Source organism: Mustela nigripes, chromosome 6 (genome assembly GCF_022355385.1).
Source record: "Mustela nigripes isolate SB6536 chromosome 6, MUSNIG.SB6536, whole genome shotgun sequence".
Lineage (NCBI taxonomy): Eukaryota > Metazoa > Chordata > Mammalia > Carnivora > Mustelidae > Mustela > Mustela nigripes.
This window is the reverse complement of record NC_081562.1, coordinates 378,713-394,793: the sequence shown is the minus strand read 5'-3', so window position 1 is coordinate 394,793 and position 16,081 is coordinate 378,713. Positions and strand designations below refer to the sequence as shown.

At 49.9% G+C, this 16,081-nt stretch overlaps 1 protein-coding gene across 1 annotated transcript in view; it reads left to right on the top strand.

Annotated features, from left to right (window-relative positions):
• Window positions 1-6,695: 6,695 nt before the first annotated feature.
• The window catches only part of PPP6R2 (protein phosphatase 6 regulatory subunit 2), an 87,707-nt gene continuing 78,321 nt past the window's right edge, over window positions 6,696-16,081 (top strand). Inside the window, exon 1 of the mRNA XM_059401682.1 lies at window positions 6,696-6,834. The gene's annotated coding sequence lies outside the window, so the exon portion shown is untranslated. The remainder of the gene's footprint in view (window positions 6,835-16,081) is intronic.

The window sequence follows — 16,081 nt, the reverse complement described above, 5'->3', positions numbered from 1 at the left end:
AGTGCTGGGAGCCCTCCTGAAATCCAGGTTCCCGAGTGCCTGCCAAGGGTCAAGGTAGTAAGCACAGGTTTTCTGAGGATAAGCAGTTAGCCCGCTGCTTCAGCTCTTTTCTCTGTGTACTTCTTTTGTTATATTTATTCCTAAGAACTTTATTCATTTTGAAACAATTATAAATAGATTTTTTTTCTTTTTTCCCCAAGTATGCAGTATTGTATTAGTTTCAGGTATACAGTAGTGATACAACAACCCTGTATATTAGTCAGCACCTGTCACAGTAAGTGCACTCTTAGTCCCAATCACCTATTTCATCCATCTGCTCACCCACACTTCTGTGAATGGAATTTTTTTCCTGAAAATTTTCAGGGACACCTGGGTGCTCAGTCAGTTAAGCGTCCAGCTCTTGGTTTTGGCTCAGGTCATGATCTCAGGGTCCTGGGATGGAGCCCCACAGTAGGCTCTGCACTCAGTGGGGAGAGGCTGCTTCTCCCTCTCCCTCTGTTCCTTCCCCACCCCTGCTCTCTCTCTTTCATAAATAAACAAAAAATATTTTTAAAAGATTTTATTTATTCATTTGAGAGAGAAACACACACACACAGAGCATGGGCAGAGAGAGAAGCAGACTCCCCAGAGAGGCAGGCAGAGAGAGGAAGGGAAGCAGGCTCCCCGCTGAGCAGAGAGCCCGATGCGGGGCTGGATCCCAGGAGCCTGGGATCATGACCCGAGCCGAAGGCAGAGGCCCCAACCCACTGAGCCACCCAGGCACCCCCCTAAATAAAAAATCTTTAAAAAAATTTTTTTCATGGCTATCTGGGTGACTCAATTGTTTGATCATCTGCCCTCAGCTTGGATCATGATCTCAGGGTGCTGAGATAGAGCCTGCTTCTCCCTCTTCCCTGAGGTCAGTGAGGTGCTAGTTGACGAGTTTCCCTTGAGGGCAGACCTTGGTAAGAAGAACAGAGTGCTGGGGTGCCTGGGTGGCTCAGTGGCTTAAGCCTCTGCTTTCGGCTTAGGTCATGATCTCAGGGTCCTGGGATCGAACCCGAATCGGGTTCTCTGCTCAGCGGAGAACCTGCTCCCCCACCCCCAACCTACCTGCCTCTCTGCCTACTTGTGATCTCTCTCTCTCTCTCTGTGTCAAATAAATAAATAAAATCTGAAAAAAAAAAAAAAAAAAAAGTAGAAGAACAGAATGCTCTGGCCCCTTTCGAAATGACTCTTGGCTCCTCCCCCAGCAGGAAGCCCGAGGGCATTTTCTCTGATATTTACTGTGGGAACCTGGCCAAGGTACTAGAGATAAGTCTCACAATATTGTGGGGGCCCTTATGACTGGATCTCCCAAAGTCACTAACTCAGAGTGGACTGTCCACTCTGAGCCTCCGGCCATCCATCTGTCATAGCCCAGGGGCCTCATGCTGGCAGGGCTCCCGGGGAGGTTTCTGCTCATGAATCTTCGCTCTGGCAAGCTGTGATGGCTTCCGTTTACCATTCTGTTCCTCTATTCGTTGGTTTGCTGTGTCCTGCCTCCCTTCTCTTACAGATCCAAGAAGAGCTGCTGGTTTTCATTCTATTAAGCTTTTTACCTGTTAGGATGAGTGGTAACTTCCAAGCTCCTAACATGTACTCTAATGAGGACTGAACTAAAGTAGTAAAAGCAGACAAACTTGCCTCATTTTCAGTCTTAGTGCAAAAGCATTAAATCTTTCACCATTAAGTTTGATGTTAGGTATAGATTTTTCCTAGATATCTTGATGAACTTGAGGAATTTCCTATTTATTCCTTGTTGGTTGAGAGGATTTATTGTGATAGGTATTAACTTTAGTGAAATGCCTTTTCTGCAGCCGTTGTGACAATCCTGTGGTTTTTACCCTCTATTCTGTCAATTGTATATTGCATTAAATGAGTTTTGCACACTAAACTAACGTTGCATTCCGAAGGGATAACCCCAATAATCCTGGAAGCAATACTTTTTACATGCAGCTGAAATTGGTTCTTCATCCATTCCTGCTGATTTACATGACCATTGTGTGTCATTTCCTTTCAGCTTGAAGAACTGCTTTTGGTATTTCTGGTAAGGCAGATCTGTCAGCAATGAGTTTTGTTTGCCTGGGAATGTCTTTTTTTTTTTTTTTTTTCTTTAAGATTTTATTTATTTATTTAACACAGAGAGAGGGAACACAAGCAGGAAGAGCAGGAGAGGGAGAAGCAGACTTTCCACCAAGCAGGAGTCTGACGTGGGACTCAATCCCAGGACCCTGGGATCATGACCTGAGCCAAAGGCACGTGCTTAACGACTGAGGCATTCAGGCACCCCTCTTTTTTATTTTTTAAAATTTTATTTATTGGGGCACCCGGGTGGCTCAGTCATTGAGTGTCTGCCTTCAGGTTGGGTCATGTTCCCAGTTCCTGGGGTCGAGTCCCACTTCAGGCTCCCTGAAGCAAGCGAGGAGCCTGCTTCTCCCTCTCCCACTCCTCGGGCTTGTGTTCCCTCTCTAGCTTTAAAAAAAAAAAAATTATTTATTTATTTGAAAGAGAGACCCAGCGAGAAAGAAAGAGCATAAGCAGGGGGAGTGGGAGAAGGAGAAGCAGGCTTCCTGTTGAACAAGGAACGCAACACAGAGGGCTTGATCCCAGATCTCAGGATCATGACCTGGGCCAAAGGCAGACGCTTAACGACTGAGCCACCCAGGTGCCCCTGCCTGGGAATGTCTTGATTTCATCTTCATTTTTGAGGGTAGTCTTTCTGGGTATAGAATTTTTTTGTTGGAGGGTTTTACTTTTCCTTTGGCCCTTTGCATAAGCCATTTTATTGCCTTGTGGTCTCCATTGTCTCTGAGGAGATTTCAGCTTTTCTTTTTTTTTTAAGACTTTTATTTATTTATTTGACAGAGATCACAAGTAGGAAGAGAGGCAGGCAGGACCCTGAGATCATGACCTGAGCTGGAGGCAGAGGTTTCCGACTGAACCCTCAGGCGCCCCGAGGTTTCTGCTAGTAATTATATCACCCTTACCCTTTACGTGATGGGTCATTTTACTCCTACTGCTTTCACAGTTTTCTGTCTTTGATGTGCAGGAATGTGGTGATGGTGTGTAGAGGTGTGACTTGCTCTGTGTTTCTCTCTTGTGGGTCTGTGGGGCAGTGGTCTTATGATGTCCTGGCTTCTGCCTGGCACACTGTGGGGGTCCTTAGGGACCCTAACCCTAACCACAGTCCCTCCTGTTCTGATGGTGCTCCAGAAGCAGTGGTCATTTTATTTAAGATTTCATCTTTAATGGGCACCTGGGTGGCTCAGTAAGTTAAGCAACTGCCTTTGGCTCAGGTAATGATCTCAGGGTCCTGGGACCAGGTCCTGTGTTGGGGGAGGGGTCCATGCTCAGCTGGGGGTGTGCTTCTCCCTCCGCCTGCCTCTCTGTCTCTGACAAATGAAATAAGTAAAATCTTTGAAAAAAAGGAGCCTACCGCATCTTGTGACACCGACAGAAACAAGGATCTGGCGGCCGCACGTATTTTCTCTAGCTTGTCCAGTGCTTCCTTGTCTCCACTCATCATTTTCTTCTCTCTCCTTTCCAGTTTTTAAAATATACAGGCGGCCAGAGGTTAATTTTATCATTTTGCTTTAACACACGGACAGGATCTGACGAGCAGCGAACGCGGCCAGTCACAGATTCGGTGACAGTTGTGGCTGCACATGCACTCATTTGCAATGCTCACTCTCCACTCCCGATAGGGATAGATGTATCTTGTCAGGCAAAAACATAGCGTCGCTTTGTCGTTGAGTGGAAGTTCAAATGTGTTAGAAAGGGCCAAACGGAAACCGACTGTCCAGAGGGCAGACTCTACCTGTCTTCCATTCATGCTTCAGCTCCACACCCATCTGTGCCTAGCTGCTCTGTGAGAACGGAGCTGGGTCCTGGAAGCCCCTTTCTTCTGGATTTGGCAAGATGGTAAGCTCTGCCGGTTGAGTGTTAGAGGGACTTCCCGGTTAGGCTGTGTGTCCTTTCTCCTCCACAGCAGCTAGAGGCACATGTGAGAGATGTGCAGTGATTTGCCAGGGGCTTCCCCAGAAGTGTCAGCATCAGTCCTGAGGGCAGATTCTCGGGGAGTCCCACAGACAACCTCAGCAGAAGGCTTTCCGGGCCTAGCTGGCCTGCGCCTTGTGGGGTGTATTCCTGTCCGTCAGCCTCTGCTCATATCATGGCTATCCCTGGACAACCCAGGGAATGTGACTGTTGTCCACCGGGATGCAGTCACACAATTCAGCAACACAGAATGTATTCCCACCTTGGGGAGGGGACCTCCCTTTCAAGTTATGTCCTTTTTTGAATATAGAGTTCTCTGTACTCCTTTATAATTAATTCCCTGCTATTGATAATTTTTATATCAGGCTTTCTCTGTTAAAGTCATTGTGTGGTTTCTGTCCCCTTATTGGACCATGACCACTGATACAGAGAGGAAGAAACCAAGCAGGGAAAGGCTATGAGGTATGCGCATGTGCATGGACATGTGTACGTAGGTATATGAAGGCTTGAGATTTGAAATAGAGAGGTCAGGGGAGCCCTCGCTGAGAAGGCGACAAGGCAGTTGGATCTAGGAGGAAGTTAACAAGGTAGCAATAGCTAGAGGAAAGCATAAGCAAGTGGGCTGTGGCAGGAGGTTATCACAACTGAGCCAAATGAGCAAGGGGCAGAGTAGGGGAAATGGGAAAAGATCACATGGGACCTTGCAAGTAGCAAGGACTTGGCTTTCTGGCTGTGTGAGTGGAAGCTCGGGAAGGGTGTGATGAGCTCGCTTTCACTGGATCTCTGGAGGTGCTGTGCTGATGTAAGAAGGCCTCTAGCAAGAATGTCGGAATAGAAGCAGGGAATTCACTGGGAGGCTGCTGTTGTGAGTCAGGTAAGAGAAACTGGTCTTGGCCCAGTGTGTGGTTGTGGAGAGCTGGCCATATTTAGAAGTGCAGGGATAGAAGTGCTGATAAATCAGTGTGCAATCTAAGAGGAGAAGGGCCCAGGCTGACCCCCAGACATTGTGGCCTGGGCACAGGAAGAACATCAAGATAGACAGAGGGTTATGGGCACTCCCACAGGAGAAAAACCAGTGGGAACATTTGTAGCATCTGGCTCCCTGCCCCTGAGCCCCCATTCTGCAGCTCAATCCATGGCACTGCCAACGTCTGCCCTAAGGGGCCTTCACTGCTGGATGTGCAGGGCGCCGCTCTTCTTGCTTGTAGGGCCATTTATTTTTTCCCCTTTTTTAAAAGATTTTATTTATTCTTTTAAGAGAGAGTGAGTAGGAGGGAGAGGGAGAGAGAATCTGAAGCAGACTCCGCACTGAGTGCAGACACAAGGCTCAACCCACAGCCACCAGATCGCTGCCTGAGCCCAAACCAAGAGCTCGATGCTCAACCCGCTGAGCCTCCCCGGCTCCCAGTGGATGCTTTTTTTAAAACCTAATTCCTGGAAGTTGACCCTACAGAACTTGCCAGACGTCTGCCCTGCAGGATGCAGTGAGAAGTGTTGAAGGGACCGGAGACATCCTGCTCTGAAGCGACCCTGCAGGGCGAGCCCCGAAGGAGGCCGTGCTCCAGCGGCTCTGCGGGCCCCCCTGCGGACAGCGCTCGGCACAGCAACGGCCCAGACGGCTTTCCCCGCGACCCGGAGGATTGGGAGGGGAGGCAGGACCTTGGCTTCGACTTCCCTTAGGTTTCCATTTCCAGCATTTCCCCACGCTCCACGCTGACTCCCGAAATGATAGCTCTCATTTTACTTTATTTCGTTATTGTTTTAAAACAGGTTTTATTTATTTACTTGACAGAGAGCGCGAGAGGGCACCAGCAGGGGGAAGGGCAGAGGGAGCAGCAGACCCCGGCCGAGCAAGGAGCCCCATCGGGACTCGATCCCGGGACCCCGGGACCCCGGGACCATGACCCGAGCGGAAGGCAGACGCATCCCCGACCGAGCCCCCGGGGCGCCCCATCCATCGCGCCGTGCAGGTGGGTGTGACGGAGCTCGCGGCGCCGAGCTCACCACGCGAACCGCCGCGAACCCCCGGGGCGCCGGGGCCAAGGGGCGCGTCCACGGCGGCTGCGCGGGCGCTCGCAGGCCGGCGAGGGAGCAGGACGCAGAGGGCGCCCCGCGGGCACCGTGGCGGCCCGCCGCTCAGGCTGGCCTGGGCCGGGCCCTCCCCAGCGCCGAGGAGCTCCGGACATGGGCCGGGGTGGGGGACGCCCTCGCGCAGGAGGACGCGCGCCCCGGGGTGGCGCCCTCTGGCCGCGTCCGGCCTCGGGAGGGGTGGCTCTGCCCCTGCCGTGGCCCAACCCCAGAGCAAGTTTATGAAGTTCGCTTAGAAACGCGGTCGTGCCTCAGAGCAGCGGGCCACAGGGCCGGGCCGCACGCCTCCGCGCCGCGCTCCCGCCGCCGCCGCGCAACTCCCGCCGCCGCGCAACTCCCGCCGCCGCGCAACTGCCGCCCCCGCCGGGCCCCGTCCACGCAGGCGCGCCGCCCCGCCTCCCGGCTCGGCCCCGCCCCGCCCCGCCCCGCCCCCTGTTTGGCCCCGCCCCGGCGCGCGCCCTCGCGCCAGACACCGCCCCCGGCGTGCGCGCGCGCTCCCGCTGCCGCCGCCATTTTGGAGCGACCCCAGCGCCGCCCGCGGCCCGAGCCGGTCCCGAGCCGCCGGCCGGCCCGCGCCGTGTCCGTGGGCGCCGTGTCCGTGGGCGCCGCGCCCGGCCGGGCCCATGTGCGTGCGGCTAGCCCCAGGTCGCCCGGGCTTCGCCTCCGCCCGCGCCCTGGCCTCCACCCGGGCCTCCGAGGAGCCGCCGCGACGCCCGGCCCGCGGGGCAGGTGAGTGCGGCCGCCCGCCGCGGCTCTTCCCAGCCGGGCCCGCCGCTCCGGCCGCTGCCCCGTCGTGACCGCCCCGCTGTGGGTGCGCCCGTGGCTGTCCGCCCCGTCCGTGTTCCCCCCGTCGGTGTCCCCACCGCACTGCCCCCCTCGGCGGTGCCCCTGGTCAGTGTCCCCGCACGGTGTCCCCGCACGGTGTCCCCCCCGGTGTCCCGCCCCCGGGTCCCCCCCCCCCCCCCGGTGTCCGCCCCCGCCCCCGCCCCCTCCCCCCGGCCAGCTCCTCCCCGTCCCCGAGGCAGTGTCCGCCTCCACCCCGGGCGGGGGTGCCCTCCCGGCCCTGACCCCCAAGTGCCCTCCTCACCGGCCGCGGCCGGGGCCTCCGCACGGCTCCCGCCCTTCTCCCGCCTGGGAGGGACCCTGACCACTGGGCCGCGCTCCGCACCCGCCGGCGCTACCCTCTCTACCTGTTGCGGCGGGACTGTCTCTCCCCGGTGTCCACGCTCGTCCCTGCCCTGGCCGCTCTCGCTGCTGCCCCTCGGTCTGTGGGGCGCGCAGCTTCCCTTCCGCGGCCTGCCCCGTGTCTCCCTCCGGCCCCATCAGCGCTGCCTTCCCTGGTGCCCGTCGCTGGCCCTGACCTGTCGGGGTCGCCTCCCGCACCCCCAGCCTGCCGCTTGGGGCCCTGTTGGCGTGGTCCACCCCCTTGTTACTGCCTGCTCTGAGCCTGCCGCTGTCACCCCAGCTCCCGCGCTCCAGCTCCGTCACTCCCCAGCGGTCCCTGCTCTCCCTGCAGCCCTGCCCCCTGTCCCTCTGCCCACAGGCCTTGTCCCTGCGGCGGTCCCAGCCTGCTGTCACCTGCTCCTGTGGCCTCCCCGACACTCAGCTCTTACCTCTTCCCCACGTTCCCTGCTTTCTAGTTCCTCCTGCCTTAGGGCCTTCCAGGCCGGGAGGACCGCGCATGCCATGGCCTGGCCTGGCCTGGTGGTGGAGCTTCTCCAGGAGCCCAGATGATCGGAGCGTGTGGCCAGGGTGGGCTCTTGGCCTTGCAGCGGAGGGAGGAGAGGTGGGGTGTTGGGTGTGGTGCGGGGGTGCTCAGACCTTGCCGGTCCGCTCAGATGTGTGCAGGCAGAGTGGTGGCCCGTGCGGATGGCCAGGGAGGGCTCAGGGTGCTGTCTAGGCTGCTTGGTGGCACAGATGGGTGCACTGTGGCACCGTTTGCTGAGCTGGGGAAGCAGGGTGTCATTCTGGGTTGGAAAGTGAGGTTTTCCTTTGGCTTGGAGTGGCGGGAGACGTCTGACACTTCCAAGGGTCAAGCAAGAAGCCGTCTGGGCAGAAGAATCTGAAGCCCCTGGAGAGCTCAGGGTGCGGGTAAACAGGACCTCAGCACGGGGTAGTGTGTAAAGTCTTGGTGAGGGCACAGGGCAGCATGTGGCCACTCAGTGTGTGCTGCGGCTCGGAATGCTTTGTATGAATTCCTTAATCCTCGCAGGACCTCGGGGGTATGGGAACTGTTACCACCCATTTTACAGATGAGAAAACAGGTGTACAGCCAAGAGATGATTGACTCCGGATTTACATCTCAGACCGATGACTGAGGCTCCTCCCCTTCCTTTTCCTTTAGGTTAAGGACAAAGGCTAACTTTCAAAACACTGTTTTAAATTTTTGCATTAGAATGGTAGCTGATTATGTACCAAGCATTTCTGTGTACACACATGTGTTGTTCCAATAAAGCTTTATTTAGAAGAAGCTGCAGGCCCTTTTTAAAGCGCATCACATACATCATCTTATTGAATTCTTTTTTTAAACAAAGTGCTTTTCCTTTTTCTATGCTTATATCCTTGTGAGATGCAACAGACATTTTGACGAAAGGGGGTACATGACTTGTGCAGAATTTTCCATGAACCAGAGAGTGAAAAGCAGATCTAAATTTTGTATTTTTTTTTAAGATTTTATTTATTTGACAGTCAGAGATCATAGTTGGCAGAGAGGCAGACAGAGAGAGGAGGAAGCAGACTCCCTGCCAAGCAGAGAGCCCAATGCGGGACTCGATCCCAGGACCTTGGGATTATGACCTGAGCCGAAGGCAGCGGCTTAACCCCCTGACCCACCCAGACGCCCCTAAATTTTGTATTTTGACATCTAAACCAGTAAGCATTTACACTTTTCCCTGCCCCTTCTGTCCATCTCCTAAACATTTACTTCTTAAAACAACTTAATGACGCTGCCTACTTGTGATCTGCCTGTCAAATAAATAAATAAATAAATAAATCTTTTAAAAGTGGGGGGACGCCTGGTTGGCTCAGTGGGTTAAAACCACTTAACGACACAGTTACTGCTGATGTTCCTATTCCTATTTATGTGAAGAAGCTGAGGCACAAGTTAAGGAAAGTGTCCAAGATCACAGTAAATCCAAGGGAGACCCTGGGCTCAGCTCCGCTGTAGCAGAGCCTGTGCCTTTCACTCTCGTCCCCTGTGGGTGCCTCCTGCGCGGGAAGTCAGAGCTCTGGAGTGAAAGTCGGGCGATTCCGTCGTGAAGTCAGTCTCATTTGCACCGCATTCCTAAGCATCCTCAGCCATTGACTTTTTGGAAATCCTGTCAAATTTGGGTACAGCAATATCTTAACACAGGATGTCTTTTATTTCTTTATTTTTTTAGCTTTTCATTTCTTTAAAAATTAATACAAGGTTCCTGGATGGCTCAGTCAGTTAAGCATCTGCCTTCCGCTCAGGTCATGATCCCAGGTTTGGGGATTAAGCCCTGAGTTGGGCTTCCTGCTCAGCGAGGGTCTGCTTCTCCTTCTACCTCTGCCTGCCCCCACGGCCTGTGCTCTCTCTTTCTGCTCTCTCTCAGATAAATAAAATCTTAAAAAAAATACTCCACTAAAAATTACTGAAGAATATTTTACACCCAGTGAAATGTGCAGATCTTAAATATGTTTGCTGAATTTTGAGAGATGTATATACACCCGTGTCTCCATCACTCATGTCAAGATATAGAACATTTCTGTCGTTCCTAAAAGTTTCCTTGTGTCCCTTGAGTTACTGCAACCAACTTCCAAATCAGGCAACCATTGTTCTGATTTCTGATATTACAGATTAATTTTGCAGGTCTTTCGACTTCCTATAAATGAAATAATAAAGTGGATGCTCTTTTGTGTCTTGTCTTTTGAGATTTATTTATTTATATATTTATTTACTTGCTTGCTTACTTTTTAAGTAATCTCTGTGTCCAACAGAGATTGAGTCTGTGATGAAGAGCTCCACACTCCACCGACTGAGCTAGTCAGGTGCCCCTTGAGGTTTATTGATTTAAATGCTTGTATCTGGTGGCTCAGTTGGTTAGGCATCTCCCTTCAGCTCAGGTCAAGGTCTCGGGATCCTGGGATCGAGCCCCACATCAGGTTCCCCCCTTAGTGGGAAATCTGCTTATCCCTCTCCCTTTGCCCTTCGAACCTTGCTGGTATGCTCTCTCAAATAAATAAAATCTTTTTTTTTTTTTAAGATTTTATTTATTTAATTTGACAGACATTACAAGTAGGCAGAGAGGCAGGCAGAGAGAGAGGGGGAAGCAGGCTCCCTGCTGAGCAGAGAGCCCGATTCGGGGCTCGATCCCAGGACCCTGGGAATATGACCTGAGCCGAAGGCAGAGGCTTTAACCCACTGAGCCACCCAGGCGCCCCAAGAAACAAAATCTTTAAACAAAAATGCTTGTATCTGTATTTTTTGCTTTTTGAGTAGTATTAATTTGCATGAAAATATATTTTTCTTTTTGTATTGATATTTGGGTTGCTGTCACTTTTTTGGATATTATGACTCAAGTCAAGATTCTTATGCAAGTGTTGTGGATATTTGGTATTTCTTTGGGGTAAATATTTAGGAGTGGAATTGCTGGTTTATAGTATAGATATATGTTTAACTTTTTTAGAAACTGCCAAACCATTTTCCAATCTGGTACCACTTTACATTCCCACCAATAATGTATGGGAGTTCCAGTTTTTCCATATCCACACCAGCCCTTGGTATCGTCAGTCTTTTTTTTTTTTCTAAAGATTTTTTAATTTATTAATTTATTTGAGAGAGAGAGAGAGATCACAAGTAGGCAGAGAGGCAGGCAGAGCAAGAGGGGGAAGCAGGCTCCCCACTGAGCAGGGAGCCCGATTCGGGGCTCGATCCCAGGACCCTGAGATCATGACCTGAGCCGAAGGCAGAGGCTTTAACCCATTGAGCCACCCAGGTGCCCCTCGTCAGTCTTTTTAATTTTAGTTATTCAGGTGATAGTGATATCTCATTGTGGTTTAATTTGCATTTTTCTGATGAATGACGGTGAACAACTGTTTGTTTTATTTTTGGTGAATGCTTTTTTAAGATTTTATTTTATTTTAGAGAGTAAGAGCACGTGTGCATGCTCCCAAGTTCATTGGAGGGACGGTCAGAGAAGGAGGGAGAGAGCCAAGCGGACTCCGAGCTGGGCCTGAGCCTGACATGGGACTCGATCTCATGACCTCAAGATCATGACCTGAGCTGACCTGAGCAGAAATCAAGAGGCAGATGCTTAACTGCTGAGCTACCCAGGTGCCCCTTGGTGGACAACTTTTTATATGCTAATTGGCCCCTTATATTTTTCTTGTGAAGTGTCAGGTTTTTAATCCACCCTTGATTGGATTGCTTTTTAAAGATTTTTATTTATTTAGAGAGCATGCTCTAGTGGGGGGGAGGAGCAGAGGGAGAGGGAGTGAGAGAGTCTTAAGCAGACTTGTTCTGACTGCAGAGTCCTTTGCCGGCTGATCCTGTGACCCTGAGACCCAAGCTGAAACCCAGGAGTGCCAAGGGCCAACAGACAGCCACCCCGATGCCCCAGATTGTTTATTGTTCATTTAGGAGTTAAAATATATATATGTGCTGATAATGAGTCCTTTATGATTTTGTGTGTGTGTGTTTTTCTGTGTAAGGAGTAAATTTCTAAATATTTTATGGTTTGCCTATTTTTCTTTTTAATTTTATTTACTTTTTTTTTTCCCCCCAAGATTCTATTTGTTTCGGAGAGAACGCAAGTATGAGTTGGGGGTTGGGGGCAGAGGGCGAAGCAGTCTCCCTGCTGAGCAGAGAGCCTGATGTGGGGCTCGATCCCAGGACTGTGGAATCAGACCAAAGCCAAAGGCAGACACTTAACCAAATGAGCTGCCCAGCTGTCCTGATTTTATTTACTTCTTAAAAAGTAATCTCTGGGGGCGCCTGGGTGGCTTAGTGGTTTAAGCCTCTGCCTTCAGCTCAGGTCATGATCTCAGGGTCCTGGGATCGAGCCCCACATTGGGCTCTCTGCGCAATGGGGAGCCTGCTTCCTCCTCTCTCTCTGCCTGCCTCTCTGTCTACTTGTGATCTCCATCTGTCAAATAAATAAATAAAATCTTAAAAAAAAGTAATCTCTGCCTACAGGGTGCGTGGGGGGCTCAGTGGGTTGAGCCTCTGCCTTCAGCTTAGGTCATGATCCCAGGGTCCTGGAGTTGAGCCCCACACTGGGCTTTCTGCTCAGCAGGCTATCTGCTTCCTCCTCTCTCTCTCTCTGCCTGCTTGCGATCTTTCTCTGTCAAATAAATAAATAAAATCTTTTAAAAAAAAAAGTAATCTCTGCATCCAACATGGGGCTTGAATTCGTGATCCCGAGATCAAGGGTCATGTGCTGACTGACTGAACCAGCCAGGTATCTCTACTCTGGGTTTTTTTTTTTTTTCTTTAGAGATTTTATTTGTTTATTTGACAGAGATCACAAGTAGGCAGAGAGGGAAGCAGTGGGGAGGGGGTGGAGGGGGAGCAGGCTCCCCGCTGAGCAGGGAGCCCGATGCGGGGCTCCATCCCAGCACCCTGGGATTGTGATCTGAGCCAAAGGCAGATGCTTAATGATTGAGCCACCCAGGCACCTCTGATTATTATTTTTTTTTTCAAATTTCTTTATTTGACAGACAGAGATCACAAGTAGGCAGAGAGGCAGGCAGAGAGAGAGAGAGGAGGAAGCAGGCTCCCCGCTGAGCAGAGAGCCCGATGCGGGGCTCGATCCCAGGACTCTGAGATCATGAGCTGAGCTGAAGGCAGAGGCCCAACCCACCTAGCCACCCAGGTGCCCCCTGATTATTTTTTTAATAATCTCTACACCCAGTGGGGGGCTCATATACAACCCCGAGACTGAGAATTGCGTGTTTCTCTAGCTGAGCTAGCCAGATGTCCTGTCAGTGTTTTTTTTTTTTTTAATATTTATCGTGTGTCCTAACAGTTTTACATGTACCAGTGCTATGAAAACACTCTTTTTCTTGTTAAGGTTTTATTTATTTGAGAGTGCAAGCACTCACGCAGGGGGAGCTGCAGGCAGAGGGAGAAGCAGAGAACCTGACATGAGGCTCGATTGACCTGAGCTGATGGCAGACACTTAAACAACTGAGCCACCCAGGCGCCCCTCTTTTTCTTTTAAAAAAAACTTATGTATTTGGGAGAGAGAGAGCGCGCAAGCGCACAAATGGGAGGAGCAGGGAGAGGGAGAAAGAGTCCCAAGCGGACTCCGTGCTGAGCACAGAGCCCAGTATGGGGCTCCATCTCACAACCCTGAGATCAGGACCTGAGCTGACACTAAGAGTCGGACACTTAACCATACTTAACCAACTGTGCTGCCCAGGCACCTCCCTCTTTTTAACTTTTTTGGTTAAAAAAAATTATTTTTTGAGGGGCGCCTGGGTGGCTCAGTGGGTTAAGCCGCTGCCTTCGGCTCAGGTCATGATCCCAGAGTTCTGGGATCGAGCCCCACATCGGGCTCTCTGCTCGGCAGAGAGCCTGCTTCCTCCTCTCTCTCTGCCTGCCTCTCTGCCTACTTGTGATCTTTGTCTGTCAAATAAAAAAAAAAAAAAAAAAAAAAAAAATTATTTTTTGAGATTTTATTTTTAAGTAATTTCTACACCCAACAGGGGGCTTGAATTTGAGTGTGAACCCCCAGATCAAGAGTCACACATTCCACTGACTGAACCAGACACCCCTGTAAAAGTTGTATAGTGGGTGGTTTTGTATTTTGATTTGATTCACCTTTTTCTTTTTAACATCTTTATTGAGATTCAGTTGCTATACAATAAACCACACATGTTTAACATGTAATTTGGTAAGTTTTGACATCTGTATACACCTGTGAAATATCACAGTGTAGTGAACGTCTACCATGCCCCACATTCCTCATACCATTTGGGGAGCCCTCAGTCCCACTCTTTCCTGGCTTTCCATCTCCAAGCAAACACTGATCTTTCTGAGTGATCCATCTTTCATTATTACATTATGTTTTTAAAAAAATTTTATCTATTCATTTGACAGAGATCACAAGGAGGCAGAGAGGCAGGGAGAGAGCGGGGGGCGGGGGGAGCAGGCTCCCCGCGGAGCAGAGAGCCCGATGCGGGGCTCCATCCCAGGACCCTGAGATCATGACCTGAACCAAAGGCAGAGGCTTAACCCTCTGAGCCACCAGGTGCCCCTCATTATTTTTTATTTTTTATTTATTTTTATTTTTATTTTTTTATTTTTTTAAAGATTCTATTTATTTATTTGACAGAGGGAAATCACAAGTAGATGGAGAGGCAGGCAGAGAGAGAGAGAGGGAAGCAGGCTCTCTGTTGAGCAGAGAGCCCGATGCGGGACTCGATCCCAGGACTCTGAGATCATGACCCGAGCCGAAGGCAGCAGCCCAGCCCACTGAGCCACCCAGGCGCCCCATCCCCTCATTATTTTTTAATGTGAGCTGAAATCAGGGTAATTCCCTCACCCGCCATGTGGTTTATAAAATCATCCGAGCTTTTTGGGGGAGCCTTTGTTATAAATTAAACATACGTGTGCGGGCTTATTTCTGGGCTTTTTGTTACGTTTTGTTGGTGTATTTTTCTATCCTATGCCAACATCACACTGTCTTAATTATTTTAGTTTAATAGTAAGTCTTGAGATAAGGTAGTGTAAGTCCTCCACCTTTATTCTTCTACAAAGTTGGATTGCCGGCTTTAGAATAAGCTCTTCAGTATGTACAGAAGTTTTGTTAGAAGTTTGGTTGGGATTACATGGATTCTGTACATCCGTGTTAGAACTGAGTGTGAACACAGTCATCTGTTTCCGTTGATTGACATCTCCTTGCATTTTTCTCAGCAGTATCTTACAGATGCACTTTTTTCATTCAGTATATTTGTAGGTATTTGATATTTTTGGTTATTTAAAACATTTATTTAGAATATTTTGTTTATTTGTAAGTAATCTCTGCACCCAGCGTGGGGCTCAGATCCACAGTCCTGAGATCAAGAGTCACAAGCTCCACTGACTGAGCCAGCCAGGTGCCCCATTTTCTATTTTTTACTTAAAAAGGTTTTTTTTTTTTTTTTTTTTTAACTTATTTGAGAGAGAAACAGAGTATGGGAGAGGGAGGGGCAAAGGGAGAGGGAGAAGCAGACTTCATGCTGAGCAGGGAGCCCGACACGGGGCTCGATCCCAGGACCTGTGATCATGACCTGAGCCAAAGGCAGACATTCAACCGACTGGGTTAGTCACCCAGTCACCCCCCCATTTTCTACTTTTTAAAGTTATTTGCTGTTAATAAAGTTATTTGTTGGCTTACGTATCCTGCAACATCGCTCAATTCATTTCTCAGTTTTCATACTGCGTTTATATATTCCTTCAGATTTTTCTTCCTGTATAATCATATACAGGGTTATTTAGGATATGAAGGATAGCTCCTTCATTCCTTTGGAGGAAGACAGTTTTACTTTCTTCCAGTTCTAATGCTTTTTATTTCTTTTTCTTGCTTTATTGTACTGGCTGGAACCTCTACTACCGTGTTGAATGGAAGTGGTGGTAGTGGGCCTTCAGTGGTTGAGGATGTTGCTTTCTAGTCCTATTTTGTGGAATGTTTTTCCTTTTTTAATTATGAAAGGGTGTTGGATTTTGTGAAATGTCGTTTCTGCGTCTGTTGAGATGATTTGATTTCTGTCCTTTATCCTGTCAGTATGGTGTGTTGTATTAATTGATTTTCAGGTGTTAAAGTAACTTTTCATTCTTAGGATAAGTTCCCTTGGTGTGGTGTGTAATGCTTTTATTTATTTTTTTTTTTATTTTTTTTTTAAGATTTTATTTATTTATTTGTGAGAGAGAGAGTGAGAGCGAGCACAGGCAGACAGAGTGGAAGGCAGAGTCAGAGGGAGAAGCAGGCTCCCTGCGGAGCAAGTAGCCCGATGTGGGACTCGATCCCAG